Source organism: Malaya genurostris, chromosome 2 (assembly GCF_030247185.1).
Source record: "Malaya genurostris strain Urasoe2022 chromosome 2, Malgen_1.1, whole genome shotgun sequence".
In the NCBI taxonomy this organism is placed as follows: domain Eukaryota; kingdom Metazoa; phylum Arthropoda; class Insecta; order Diptera; family Culicidae; genus Malaya; species Malaya genurostris.
In genome coordinates, this window is record NC_080571.1 from 49,207,509 (window position 1) to 49,222,474 (window position 14,966).

At 37.4% G+C, this 14,966-nt stretch overlaps 1 protein-coding gene across 1 annotated transcript in view; it reads right to left on the reverse strand.

Moving 5' to 3' along the window:
- The window catches only part of LOC131428614 (uncharacterized), an 85,865-nt gene that overhangs the window by 28,867 nt on the left and 42,032 nt on the right, over window positions 1-14,966 (reverse strand). The gene's annotated exons all lie outside the window — the stretch shown is intronic.

The following is a 14,966-nucleotide window of genomic DNA, read 5'->3' on the forward strand; positions in this document are numbered from 1 at the left end:
TGGAGTAAAGTATTAACAATGAAAACTGAAGGAGGAAACAATTTTTTTATGTGTATTCTGTGATTTCAGTTATCTGATTAGTATTTCATCTATTATCTTGAACCAATTCGAATGTTTACATGAACCTCATTTGAAGGCCGCTCTCAGACTATTGAAAGAGATATTTTGTTACTTAGAGAGATCAACTGACGGTAATTAAACTGAGCCTCGATTGAAGAGAAACGAGTGATGAACTGAATGCTGCCCGTTCGGGCCGTCAGCAAACATTGTGTGTGTCAGAGAGTGAAGCTTACTGCAGTGGAGAGATCGTCAATGTGTTCCACATTCAGTTTCAATTGAATTGAATGAAGTTTTACTGCACTGCTACAAACAAGAAAAAAAGTTACAATGGTTTCTTATATGCTATACATTATTTCTACGATTTGGTTTAAATTTTTCTTCTATTCGTTTCCTGGACATAGTTAGATCGATTTTTTGGCAGGTTTCCTTATAAAAGTGCATCATTTGATTAACAGGATTATTTTTGGCATAATTTGTTTTATTTTTTTTCCAAGAATATTTGACGATTTCTAGGAGCAAAAAATTTTAGTTGTGACGACTAGGAGCATAAAATTTTAGTTGTGAAAGCAATGATTCAGATTGTACTCGTTGAGAAATAATGTCGTTGATAAAATAAAGCATTGTAGATTTGCGGCGTTCTTCGAGTGTTTGTAAGTTTATGAGCATACAACGCGCTTTATATGATGGAAGAGGAAATGTAGTCCAGTTTAGTCTACGAAGCGCATACAGTAGAAATTGTTTTTGAACAGATTCGATGCATTCTACGTGTACGGAGGTACATGGGTTCCATACTATGCTGCAGTATTAAAAAATTGGCCTGACGTAAGTTGTATATAATAATTTTATTGTGTAAGGGTCCTGAAAATTATGACTGAAACGTTTAATGGAGCCTAACATACTATTTGCTTTATTGACAATTGTATTATAATGCTCCACGAAAGTAAGTCTTGAGTCTAAAATTACGCCTAGGTCTCTAATAATTTTGCATTTTTCTACAGGTTGGTTTCCTAAATATATGTTAATAGAAGGAGACATGATTTTTCTACTAAACGTTACTGAACTACTTTTCTTAACGTTTAGTTGGAGTAAGCTTTTATTGCATCAAATATTGGAATACTTCAGCATCTACAGCATTTTTTATTTCCATAAAGAGCTTCATGTCGTCATGTACTTTTAGATGTTTGAGTACGAAGGAAATGTAGTTTACGCACAAGATAAAAAGAAGAGGGCCTAAATGTGAACCTTGGGGAACATCTGAAGTGACATTTATTGATTTATAGTATGTGTTTTGATAGCGTACAATTTGTTTACGTCTTGTGAGATATGATTCAAACCATTCCAAAAGTTTTTGTCCAATGCCATATTTTTTTAATTTTGAATAGTAATAATGGTATGTCAATTCTGTCGAAAGCTTTGCTGAAGTCAGTATAGAGAGTTTCTACATAATTTCCATTGTCCATAGCTTCCAATTGGAAGATGAAAATAAGTGATTCAAGATGGCTTTCCTGTAGGACGTCCGGTGTATTGTTGGAGGACTGAGACGGCATATCCTAAAATATCTGTTATTTGATCTAAAATATCTTCAAATTAAACTTTGCTCTAACCAAACCGACAAAGTTTTTTTTGTTTAAAATAAATTTCATTCGGTCTTATTTTCACATTCACGTTCACGTCGACTCATCGGTGCATTAGCAGTTTATGATGAACGGTAAGCGGACTTAAAATCAATGGCATTTGGAAGTAACGAAGCCATTTTTGAAGCGATGTAGTAAAATGCATGTTTCATTATTAATTTTTTATTTTCTTAGTTTAGTTTAGTAATACAAAAACCTGAAGTCGGACCCGAATAAAATTAAATAGCGCCCTGCGGGATCACAATACTATTCACTTGAATCTACCTTACCTCACCTAACAGCTATAGTCCTGGGGTGTCCTCTGCTGTATCAAGCATACGTCTCCACATAACTCGGTCCCTGGCTGCACGTCGCCAGCCACTAAAGGCACGGATGCTTCTGAGATCACCCTCCACTTGATCGATCCACCTTGCTCGCTGCGCTCCTCTTCTTCTTGTACCAGTCGGATTAGATTCTAGAACCATTTTCACTGGGCTGTCGTCCGACATCCTTATGACATGCCTAGCCCATCGTAGACGTCCGATTTTAGCTGTCCGTACGATGGGTGGTTCTCCTAGCAGCTGTTGCAATTCGTGATTCATACGCCGTCTCCACGTTCCGTCTTTCATCTGCACTCCGCCATAGATGGTCCTCAGCACCTTTCTTTCGAAAACACTGAGGGCGCGTTGGTCCTCTACCAACAAAGTCCAGGTCTCGTGGCCATAGAGATCAACCGGTCTAATGAGCGTTTTGTAGATGGTCGATTTCGTGCGGTGGCGTACTTTTCTCGATCGGAAGGTTTTTCTGAGTCCAAAGTACGCACGATTCCCTGCCCAAATACGTGTCTGAATTTCGCTGCTGGTGTCATTATCGGCGGTCACCAGTGAGCCCAAATACACACTTATCAACCACCTCGATATAGTCACCGTCTATCAATATTCGTGGTGGGAGGCGTAGTGTTTCTTCTCTAGAGCCTCTTCCTCTCATGTATTTTGTTTTTGACGCATTCATGGCCAGTCCGATACGACTAGCTTCAGCTTTCAGTCCGATGTAGGTTTCCGTCATCTTCTCAAGGTTACGTGTCACAATATCAAGATCGTCAGCGAATCCAAAAAGTTATACGGACTTTCGGAAGATCGTGCCACTCGTGTCGATCCTCGCTCTTCGAATCACACCTTCCAAAGCAATATTGAACAAGATACAAGAGAGTCCATCACCTTGCCGTAGCCCTCTCCAAAATTCTTTGTGGAATTCTGCTACAAACACTACTTTTCAGTTTTAAAATCATCCCCGTGGGACGGAACAGTGACCGTTTATACATTTCGAAAACTAATTACGGCTCGGTAAAGCAAAATTTACAAAATTCTAAGAATACGTAGTTATAATAAATTTGATTTCGAAAATTTAAGTGTTTTTGGTTTTCGATAATCGGTCTAGTTTTTGAATAATTGATCAAAAACGCGATTTTCGCATTCAGTTACTTTTCACCTTAAGGGCTGAGGCCAGTAGGTCGCGTATAACCACGTGGCTCGCTTTGCGTACTACACTTCCCTCCATGCTCTCTCGCAAATGTGCAAAATGACTCTCGATGTGGCCAAGAAAGTTTTGATATCTTCGGTTACAAGTTTGACTACATCACATAAAATCCAATAAAACTACCGCTTGTTTGGCAGCCTTGATGAGCCGATTTTATTTCTCTCTCATGTTTCGTTACGTTACTAGGAAACAAGAGCAGAAAAAAATAGTGCACCTATAGAAATCGACTTACCTTCACAAAAATAACATTATCTTAATTTTTATCGCGACAACACCTATGTTTTTATGCACTAATCGTATCCAAATTAGGATAATATAATTGTGTAAGTGTAAGACAGTGTAAGGATAGATTTTTGATCCACGCTTTTGAAGGCGAGATGTTCAATGAACAAGTTGAAAGACGTTTCGGCATTTTCAGTTAAAGTTAATGAATCATTCTGAAATTTTCACAGCATAATCTAAACTTATTTTCTAAGAGATTGTCAGTTGAGTTTTTTGATACTCGACGCCGTTTCTGAGAAAATCAGATTTGAAGCGTGAAAATAGCCCTCCAAAGCGTCCTAAAACACACTGGCCTCAGCCCTTAAGATCTTTCATTTGAATCTTAGATGGAGGAAATCGGTTCAGTCATCTACTAGCAAAATGAGTGACATTATTTTAATATCGTTACACATATCATCATCTAGTTCCAGAACTAGTAGTAGAATAAAAAAAGTTTTTATAAATCGGTTGAGTAAAATTTTTTGTCACACACACATTTGCTGATCTCGACGAACTGATTCGAATGGTATATGAATGTTAGAAGTTATGTTCTTTCAGCAATTATTGCTGTAAGCAGTTTAAATCAATATAAATATGAAATTGTTTTGTACTCGTAAATACTGCCATCTTTCTAATACATATGTCATATTCGAACGATTATGTTGCCAAAAAAGAACCGTGCTTAAATCGTGTTTCACTTTGTTCGCAAGCATTGCTTCACCATACAGCGCCCGAATCTCCCACTGCTGGAATAGGAAAAAAAGGCGGTAACATAAAAATATCAATAGTTTCTGTTAAAAATGGACGGATTTCAACAATTTATGGCTTGTTGGATAGCTGTAACCGTGTAAAATCTAAGTATCAATGTTTTGTTAACAAGAAAAAATTTCAAAAAATTGAAAATATTGACATGAAGCGTGAACATCCTATCTCAAAAGCATTCAACAGTGTTAGTTGGATTTTGGTTCCGCATGGGTACCGGTTTTGTGCTAAGTACACACAACTAATTTCACTTTTTACGCTTCGCCTCCGGCTCATCAGTGCGTCAGCAGTTTATGTTTATGAACTACCAACGCCATCTAACGGTTCAACATAAACCGCTGTTTTGCAAATAGCATTAATTTTACGTCTGCTCAGCGGTTTATGTTGAACCGTTAGGTGGCGTTAGCAGTTATGATGAGCCGAAGGCGAAGCGTAAAAAATGGAATTTGTTATGTGTACTTGCCACAAAACTGGTACTCATGCGGTACCAAAATCCAATTAACTACACGGAAAGACCGAAATCAGCATGTTGGCGAAAAAATTAGTTGATTTTCTGATCTTAGTTAGTTATTTTTTGGGACAACTAAAAAATTTCTTACTTTTGCTAATTTAGACTTTTTAATTCTCATTCCCTTAATAATAATAAAATATTTGTTGAAATGGCTATATTTTTAGTTGAATTCACCAATTAAACGTGCTGTCATTTCTTAGCTAAGGCACACTTCATTACCATTCAACTAATGTTTTAGTTAAATTAGAAAAATAAATCGTTTTTTTTAACCAACATAAACGGTTGAACTGGCTTTTGCAATTTGCAGCTATATGGCGCACTGTCACTGAAAAAACGTTAACACCGTAATGACAACTAGTCACTAGATAGCGCACTATTACCGAAAAAAAATCAGTCGCGATTGTCTTTTCTATATTGGCAGATAACAAAATATAAACTTATTTTTGAATTTTTTTTCTGAACCGCTGTTTTCTTCATTCGACTTCGCGATATCGAGATTCACTGAGTTCTTTCAGCACTTGGATAACAAAAACCGGATACAAGGTTGGAATATACAAAATATATATACATAATTTGACATATTCAATGAGAGTGCAATATTTGAAACTCACTTCACTGTTCCGCGTAAAACCATTACTACGCACAAATGCGCACAAATTCTGAATAAATACACTTTCCACTAAGAGTTTACGTCATTTTTACATATCGGTTTAGAAATTTATATATGGATATATCGTAACACATGCGAAAAACATCAAAACAATTTGCAAGCAGTTTCCACAAGACTGTCCTTTTTAGCTTTTTAATGGATTGTTTTGCTTTGACACTTCTCATGAGTTTTTGGCTAATAAACTTGTTAATGAAACCAATTTCATTTTTGTTTTCTTTGTGCTGTCCTTCAGCAATGATGGTGATAGATAAATAGAAACAAATTTTCTGATTTTAATATCAAAATTAGTTGTCAATGAGAATTTCGTGTTGGATTGAAATATTGCTGGTTTGTGTACGGGATATTCGCCAACTAAACATATTCTCTAAAAATAAGAGTTTTTTTTCAGCAAAGTCAATTGTTAATTCTAACTAATTTAATAGTTATTTTCGTGTTGTTAAAATTAACTAATTCAAAAACAGTAATACGAATTAGGCACAGAGCAAATTTCAGTCGTTCCGTGTACGATCTGTTGACGGTTACAACGTCGTCATTTAGTTTCATTTTCTGTCGCCACGTTAGTAAAAACATGGCCCTTCTGTGCAATAAGTGTGCTGCAAATAGCATTAACTTGACGTCTGCTAAGCGGTTTATATTGAACCGTTAGGTGGCGTTGGCAGTTCAACATGAGCTGCCGACACACTGGTGGGCCGAAGGCGAAACATAAAAAGTGATTCAATATCATTCAGACTGATGAGGAGACTTTTCATTTACGACTAGTTCAATCAAAATCCATCCAGTTATCGCACATACCTCTTTGCTAACCACGCACATACAACCATTCACGGACGTTTGCTCAGTTGAATCGATTGGTAAGTGAGACTCGAATTTTTTAAAAGTTTTTGCAAATTCTATATATGTTTTATTTTTATAATCGCTTATTATTATTTTTACGCTTATTGTCTATTACATCACTTATTTGTATCTCCAGAACCAAAAGGCCATTTGATCTTCGAACAGGACCCAGGCCTTCAAATGAGAGAAATCTTGTTGAAATCGGTGTTGCCATCTCCGAGAAAATTGTTCGAACAGTAAAATCGCTGAAATGTGCACAAACAGATATGTTTCGATCTCGTCGAGCTGAGTCGAATGGGATGTCACACTAGGGATATTCGAGGCTTCGATCGGACTTCCAATAATTCTTTATCTTTTCGTATGAATGAATTTTATAGAAAATATACTAAAATGTCGAATGACAGAAGGTCGAATGACAAAAAGTCGATGAACAAAAGGTCGAAACACCAAAAGGTCGGAAGAACAAAAGGCCGAATGCGTTAAATGGTTTTATGCTTTAGCAATTAAAGATTGACACTGCTCATTTCAACAAATAATTATGAAGTGCAATTACGTAAAGTGATAGTGATTACCAACAACAATTTAAAATTTGGGAATCAAAACTTTGCATCATTTTGCTACATTATTATCGACTTTTAGAGCCGCATACTTTGCCTCACTTTACCCTGGCGATTGATTTAGTTTAACAGTTGATATTCGGTGGATATATGTCATTCAACACGCCCAGAATTCAACCTTACATTGTATTCGACTTATTGTTGTATTCTATCTTCTATTATATTCGACTTTTTGTCCCTTTCGACGTTTTGTTGTATTCGACGTTTTGGTATCTCGACTATCTGGTAATTCGACTTTTTGTTATATTCGAACTTCTGTCGCAGTCGACGTTTTGTGACTTTCGATATTTTGTCATTCGACTTTTTGTCTTTCGACGTTTTAGTATAAAACCATTTTATAAAATGTTTCTATTCTCAATCAATCATATCCAGCCTTTCTCGCACGTACGTAAAATTGCATGTTTCAGCACGTAAATTTAAATCGTGAATGCATGAATCAACTGTAAAAATAAACCATTTTTAAGCTCCAATTTGTCGGTCTTCGAAGACATGAATTTGCACGACTTTTTTTTAAGCACGTAAACAGCATGAAAAAATCATGAAAATTCACCTCTCGGGAGATGCACATAAAAAAGTATCTCAATCGATCTATATTTACAACCCAAAATATGTATAAATATAAAAAAATGAATTTAAAATCAAAGCTGACAAATAATCAGATTCAGAGCTTAAAATTGTCACGCATTCTTAACGAAACAAACCATTCGAGCAGTCTCATTTTCAATGTTTTACTGTCCCATTCGTAAATGACCGACACCAGAACAAACGAAGAGAGACGAAGCATTTCCGTTTCTCATCGAAAAAATGAGAGAGCATAATTGCAGCGTCACTCTTTCCTCTATGACAAGACGAAACCAAACTAACGTCTTCAGGGAGCAACAGCAGAATTTCAATTCTCATTCTTTCATCGATGTATTGAAAATATGTGACGCTTGGCTATAAAAAGTGACTAAAATATGGCAAATCGAAGTAATTACATCCCAGAACTTCTTTGGAAATCAAAACTACTACAATTTCGAGCATCAACAGGTTAAAGTCATTGTGAACTCTTTTCTGTCGTTTTCAATTCTCACAGCTTTGGTTGAATATCGACACTGCATACAAGGGGATTTTCACTGAGAACTGCAAATGACTGAAAGTGCAAATGAAAGAAAAAACACAATCTTGAAACTACTGTCCCGCTTATGTCATTGACTGGACATGGATTTCGTTCTCATAGTTTGCAAGCGAAGCTGAGAGTGACAGTAATTTCTTGTCATTTCGTCTATTCTTCAGTCAATGAAATTGAACTTTTTTAGCTATGATCAGATTGAAATGTTAATTGATGTGACATCAAATTCTGACTCATAAAATGCGGCATGCTTTGATTGGCGTCATTTGCAATTTTCAATTACATGGAAAAATACTCTTTTGCGTTACTAATTGAGCCACCCCGAGCAAACTTGTTTCAATCCAACTAGTGGGTTAATGATCATTTTAAGCTAAGTTTAGGAGTCTTACTGACCAGTTGTCGAATGTTCGAGCCCCGATCTGGAAGGATTCGTATGGTCAGTAGGATCGTAGCACCAGCCATGGTTTCCGTACACTCTGAATCGGCTGCGAAGTCTGTTGAAACGGAAGGTCAAATTTCACTACAGGAATGTAATACCAAGGCTTTGCTTTTTTAAGAGTTCAAAGGACACAGTCAAATGGTAAATAACACGCGACCTTACGGACCGTTTCTGAAAAGTTAATTTTCACAATGATTGCACAGCTTTTATTTAAGAGAATGACTAAAAACATGTGTCCTTTTGTATTCGAATAAATGATGGAGCATCAGGGTCATTTCACCGAATGGGCCACTTCGCCGAATGTCATTTCGCCGAAAGAGTCATTTCGCCGATTTCTGCAATTGTCTTAATATTATAATTGGAATTGATTTAAAATAACCACAAATGAATGATAATACGTTAACGTCTGTTTTATTGACCTACAATTGTACTTCTTGAATAAAGATTGTACTCCGGAATAACGATTGATTCATGAAGCTCAGAATGAAGTTTGCAAGGAAACTTGTTGACTATTAGCCACTAAGCATCAAAGCAATTGCATCCAAGCAAATGTATGTGGTATTTTTTCGTTTACTAAGTGAAAAATATCTACTACGGCTTCGCCACATCGATTTGAATCGTGTGCTGTCCGACCTCGCTACCGCTCGTTCGGACCTAACTAAAGCAAAGAAACCGAGGCGATTACAGGTTTGTATGCAAGAGGCCTCCGCTTCCGACGGCCAACTTAGCCGTCGTCGCCTTATACAAGAGGCATAATAACACAAAAAATAATAATATGATGTATTTGAAATGACCCTTTCGGCGAAATGACCCTTTCGGCGAAATGACTCTTTCGGCGAAATGACCTATTCGGTGAAACGAATTTTTGCGAAATGGCATTCGGCGAAGCGACTTTTGGCGAAATCACTTTCGGCGAACTGACCCGCTCCCATTACCGTGTACACAACTGAGACAAGTTTAATACCAATTGCAAAAGTCGTTAATGGGATGTGGCACAATTTGACAATTTGATTTCATGGTTTTATTTGTGGAAAGATGATAAATCCAATTTAAATACAAATGCATTTTCACAGCTCCGTTCCATTTGTTAATTTTTTTCACTAGAATTTTCGTTTTCCTGTGACAGCATTCATCTGTCAATAGATCTTCCAGTAAGAATCTTCCGTAGTTGTGTAGCACCAGCGAATTTCCTTCGTCGGATTCAACGTTTCGACTTTTTCTATATGTTTAAAGAATGGCAGCAGATACCATCATTGCAATTTAACTTTTTGCTTTTCACTGCTACATACTTTTAACAGTAATACGGTGGCTGTGATATGTTCGACAAGGATGCAGTTAGGATAGGGTATGACGTCTATTCGGAGCCAAAAGTAACAAACTTGAACGCTCTTTCGCTTATGTTGAATTCATTGCCAAAACATTTTACAAGCAATATGTTTAATATTCCCAAAATTTGGACACACCCTGGGAGGGAAACATAGAGCCATTTTTTTCGGATGGAAAAAAAACCATGCATGATTGGTTTCATCCTAGCAATATACGCTAGACAGATGTAGCCAGTTCTGCAGAAGCAGCAGGAGCAACAGCAGCGTCAGCAGCCCGAAGAATCCCGGATCCCGTTACGGATCGGTGGCAGAGTTCAAAAAAGCACTTTGCTCGACACGTCCTTGCTGGTACCCACCGCAAGAAGAAAGCCACCCACCACCCCGGCAACTTCAAGACAATCGGATGCATTTTCAAACAAGGCAAACCCGCAGGAATACTGAGCATCCCGCTGCTTAAAGCGTAATGATTCGCACCCGGAACGATTCGGTCTAATGGAGGGAAAGCCTTCCGAGTGATTTGGTGGTTTGCGGGAGCAGAGTCGTAATCAGCCAACAGCGGGGATTTGTCCCTACCTGAATCTGTCCCTGTCTCGCATAGGCTAGGCATATCGGTATTCCTGGCCGACGACGGGAACATACTATTCCCGTTCTTGGTGCTCGGTGCTTGGTTTCGATAAAAGCTTCTCGGCAGGTTCCCGTTCAAGCATGCCAATAAGTGGCAGCCTTTGGCCTTGGAAATGCATCACCATGGTGCAATAACGTCGTGGTAACGACGACGTTTGCTAGCGAATTGGAATTGTGGCCAGCACAGCATCTGAATGCAGAGGTCCTCGAAGTGTGCCATCCCATGGAACTCGCATGCACAGAAAAGTTCCGTCGGGGGACGGCGAGTTCGGGAAACTAGCGGCACACTTTAACACGCGCCCCGAGTATCTAAAAGCGCGATCTGTACTCTCGAGAAACAACCGTATTCAATGAAAATGTAATTTGAAGTTTAGAGAACTATGTTTTCTCGGGTCGGAAAGTTTTTTTTCCCCTGCGCCGGTGGTCGTTGGTAGGACTAGTACGGAGGGACATGGCTGCAGAATCGTTCCAATTGCCCTATTTTGTGTGCCAACTTCTCAGTTGGTATCTGACAGATACTGAAATGTTGTTAAGTAGTTTTATATGGACCAAACGACGTTGAAGGCAAAGTTAGCGAAATTGAAAATGGGTTCTTTTCTCGAGGGCGGTTGTGGTTCGACTGATATGCAAACGAGAAAAGCTTTAATTGATTCAATCGGGTTTGCTTTTGGACAATCTGTCGACTGAATAGAGGCGGAGACAGGTTTTAGCTGCGCCAAGATCGTCAAGGCATCAACAATTTGTCTTCAGTTCGACTGCCCTGGAGGACAATTGCAAGTTCTATTTTTTTAAGTTTATGCGACCTCCAGCTCCGTAAATATCGAACGTTGTGATCAAAAACTACAAAACGGAACTCACTTGGATTTTTCAGAGATGAAAAAGTTCCGGTTTTCATAAATTTAAATTCAAACAAACAAAATTCTCATAAATCAAATGATTGTTAAGTATGATTCAGATCCGACTTCCGGTTCCGGATTAATGACTGGTAAACAATAAACATCTTCAAAACTTTGCGTAAATCTGTCTTTTAGTGGATTGCAAAACGATCCGATCTCGGCTGCAATATTTCCCAGTTTCCGGTTTTGAAAGTACCGGAGATAGCTGGCAAACTCACTATAATTTAGACCTTTGGTTCCGGACTCAGGTTCTACAACGCAGGAGAAAGCAAATTTATTCATTTTTATCTGAATCTGAAGGGTGAATCTAACATTGACAGCAAATGGAGAAAAACATCAGCGAATGTTTCGACTTGGTTTCAATTCCAATTTAGAAATTATCGTATATTCCCAGATCCATTTTCGATAAATCGATGAACTGTTGGTTTTTCTTTGAAAAGTATACAATTTTTTCACTTTTTCACTCCGTTTAGATTAGTTCACTTCTATGCACATCTATCTATTCCACACAGAGAGCATTATGAAGTTACGCCCTCGCGCATTTTTCGTGAAATTGGCTGGTTCCCGCGATAAAGACAACTCTGCGTGTAATTTTATTGTCTCATTTACTGTTTCCAGTAGTAAAAAGTTCGGAAACCATTAAAAACAACGAAAATAGATAGTTTCGCCCTTCCCTTCTATCAATTAAAGTATCACTCTGTTTGTTGGCATGGCAAACGGAGGGCGAAACTTACGTAAACAAATGGAATGACAGTTTCATCCTTTATAGTTTTTTGTATTACTAACATAAGATTGAGGTTTTTGTAGAATCCGAATTTTTTAGGTAAAATCGTATGATTTTGAAGCATTATTCGTAGGAGACAGAAACTCGATTTGTTTGCTTTTTTAATATTCGCCCTACTTTGAAAAACAGCTGATTTGAACTATTGAATGCAATAGTCGGATAAAGCAACTTTTACCATTTTCGTTTATTGATCAGAGCAGCCCGAGAAGAGACCCGGAGTCGCACAAACAACTTTTGATATGTTTGTTTCAGCAACCCGGGGGCGATCTAGATCGGACTCCAATCGCGTAGTTTCGCTCTGAAATTTTTTTCGGGTCGCACCACACATCCATGCAAGTAGTAGTCGTTTAGGGCGCGTACCACGTGCTCGTTTTACTCGGAGTCAGAGTCGCCCGTGTACAGGTTCAAAAACGAAAACGATATTAGTTCGGTAAACTCGGTTAAGTATTTTGGAACGCAGAATCCCTACTATATAAATTTATCATTCCGGTTGGTTCAGGTCCAGAGCTCAGTTTCAGTTCCAGTACCAATAATTCAATCTAGTATTGCGTAATTCAGTAATTGCGGGACGTTCGCAGAGGCAGTTTCAAAGAAGATCGATTGCGTCATCCTGCTGCTAGCCATTTGCATTGGAGCAAAACACAACGAAAAGTTGACAAAAATGGGGAACATTATGCAAAATCAGCCCTTTTAATGGCTCCAAATGTTATCTAAAGAATTATAAAGATTGCTTCTTTGCATATCGAAAAATTAAAACCATCTGTGTAGTGCAAATCTAGGATAATTTGATAAGCTTTGTGCAGTTTTTGCAGAGCAAAATTCGCAAGGGTGTTTCATATCATAGAGAATTACACAATTTGGTCCTTCTGAATGCCAAAAATCAATCCCGTACAAATTTTTTTGACTCTCATTTGTTTCGCGTAAATTAATTGTGTGGTAGAAAATATTTGTCGCCAACAGGTCAATCTTCAGTAGAAGTGCAGCAGTAAAAGTTGCGAAATTCACATAATCAACCAATACGAACGATTATCATTTTTATTCGTATTCACGTCCTCCAGTTATGTCTGTGACATTAATCATCCGCCTTTTTTGTCCGGTTTTGGCATTCAAAGTTTTTTATCCGCGCTCGGCTTTTGCAGTTAATGTTTTTATCGTTTTTCGCATTCCAAAATAATTAAACGGAGTTTTCAAGGTGTGTTTTTAGTTTTTATTAATTTCTTTCGATAGATTTTATAATTATTGAAAAAATGAATTTTTCTTCAGTGCATATTTTTTTGAGTATCCAATTAATTTCTTACAACTTCTTTACAGACACCGTTTCTTGTACAATTTACAGACTACGAATCACAAGTTTGAAGAAAATGCATGAAAAAATACTTCCAACTCTTTAAAAAACCCTTGAGTCGAAATGGTCTCTCCATTAGAGCTAAAAAATGGTCACGCCTTGTCAATGAAATAATGCAATCCAACCGCCTTATAATCGTTGTTTTACTGTCTGGTTCGTAAATGATCGCATCCAAAACAAACGAAACGAGACGAAAATTTTCTTGAAACAAAATAGTATCAATGCCACCTTCACTCGTTCCCCTCTGACAAGATGAAATCAAAATACTGTCTGCCGAGTGAATCATTCGAATTTTAATTCTCATTATTTCATAGATATAGAGAAAAACTGTTACTGTTGGGCTATAAAGAGTGTCTAAAATATGAAAAAATCGAAATAATTACACCCCGGAACCTCTTTGAAAACCAAAACTACTATTGATACGAGAACCAACCGGTAGAAATCATTGTTTGTCGTTTTCTGCCATTATCGATTCTCGAAGCTTCGATTGAATACCGAATACTGCATAGTATACGATTTTCACTGAAAACCGAAAATGTCTGGAAGGGTAAATGAAAGAACGAACACAATTTTGAAACTACTATTTCGCTTATGTCGTTAACTGGACATGGATCTCGTTCACATAATTTGCAAGCGGAGCTGAGAGTGACATTTATTTCTCGTCATTTTCGTTTATTCTGAGACAGTGAAAATGACTTTTATTAGCTCTGCTGCTCATTCATGTCAAACGAATGGTTTGCCATAATGAAAAGTGTGTAAAGATTCTGTTTCTTAACGGTTTTTGTTTCGCCGGTTTAAGTGACGTTGTACAATATTGAACACACTTTACCCTATAACTCCGGAACTGGAAGTCGGATCCGGATGAAATTTAGGAATTCCGAACTGAACCGTGAGACCATTCCATTTGACTAATTTTTACTAGTCGGTTTTTCAAGTGATTGCATATCCTTTCTATATGAGAAAGGCAAAAAAAACTACAACTGCAACAACCATAACAACTACAACAACTACAACGTCTACAAAAACTACATTAACTACATTAACTACAACAACTACAACAACTACAACAACTACAACAACTACAAAAACTACAACAACTATAACAACTACAACAACTACAACAACTACAACAACTACAACAACTACAAAAACTACAACAACTACAACAACTACAACAACTACAACAACTACAACAACTACAACAACTACAACAACTACAACAACTACAACAACTACAACAACTACAACAACTACAACAACTACAACAACTACAACAACTACAACAACTACAACAACTACAACAACTACAACAACTACAACAACTACAACAACTACAACAACTACAACAACTACAACAACTACAACAACTACAACAACTACAACAACTACAACAACTACAACAACTACAACAACTACAACAACTACAACAACTACAACAACTACAACAACTACAACAACTACAACAACTACAACAACTACAACAACTACAACAACTACAACAACTACAACAACTGCAACAACTACAACATCTACAACATCTACAACAACTACAACAACTACAACAACTACAACAACTAC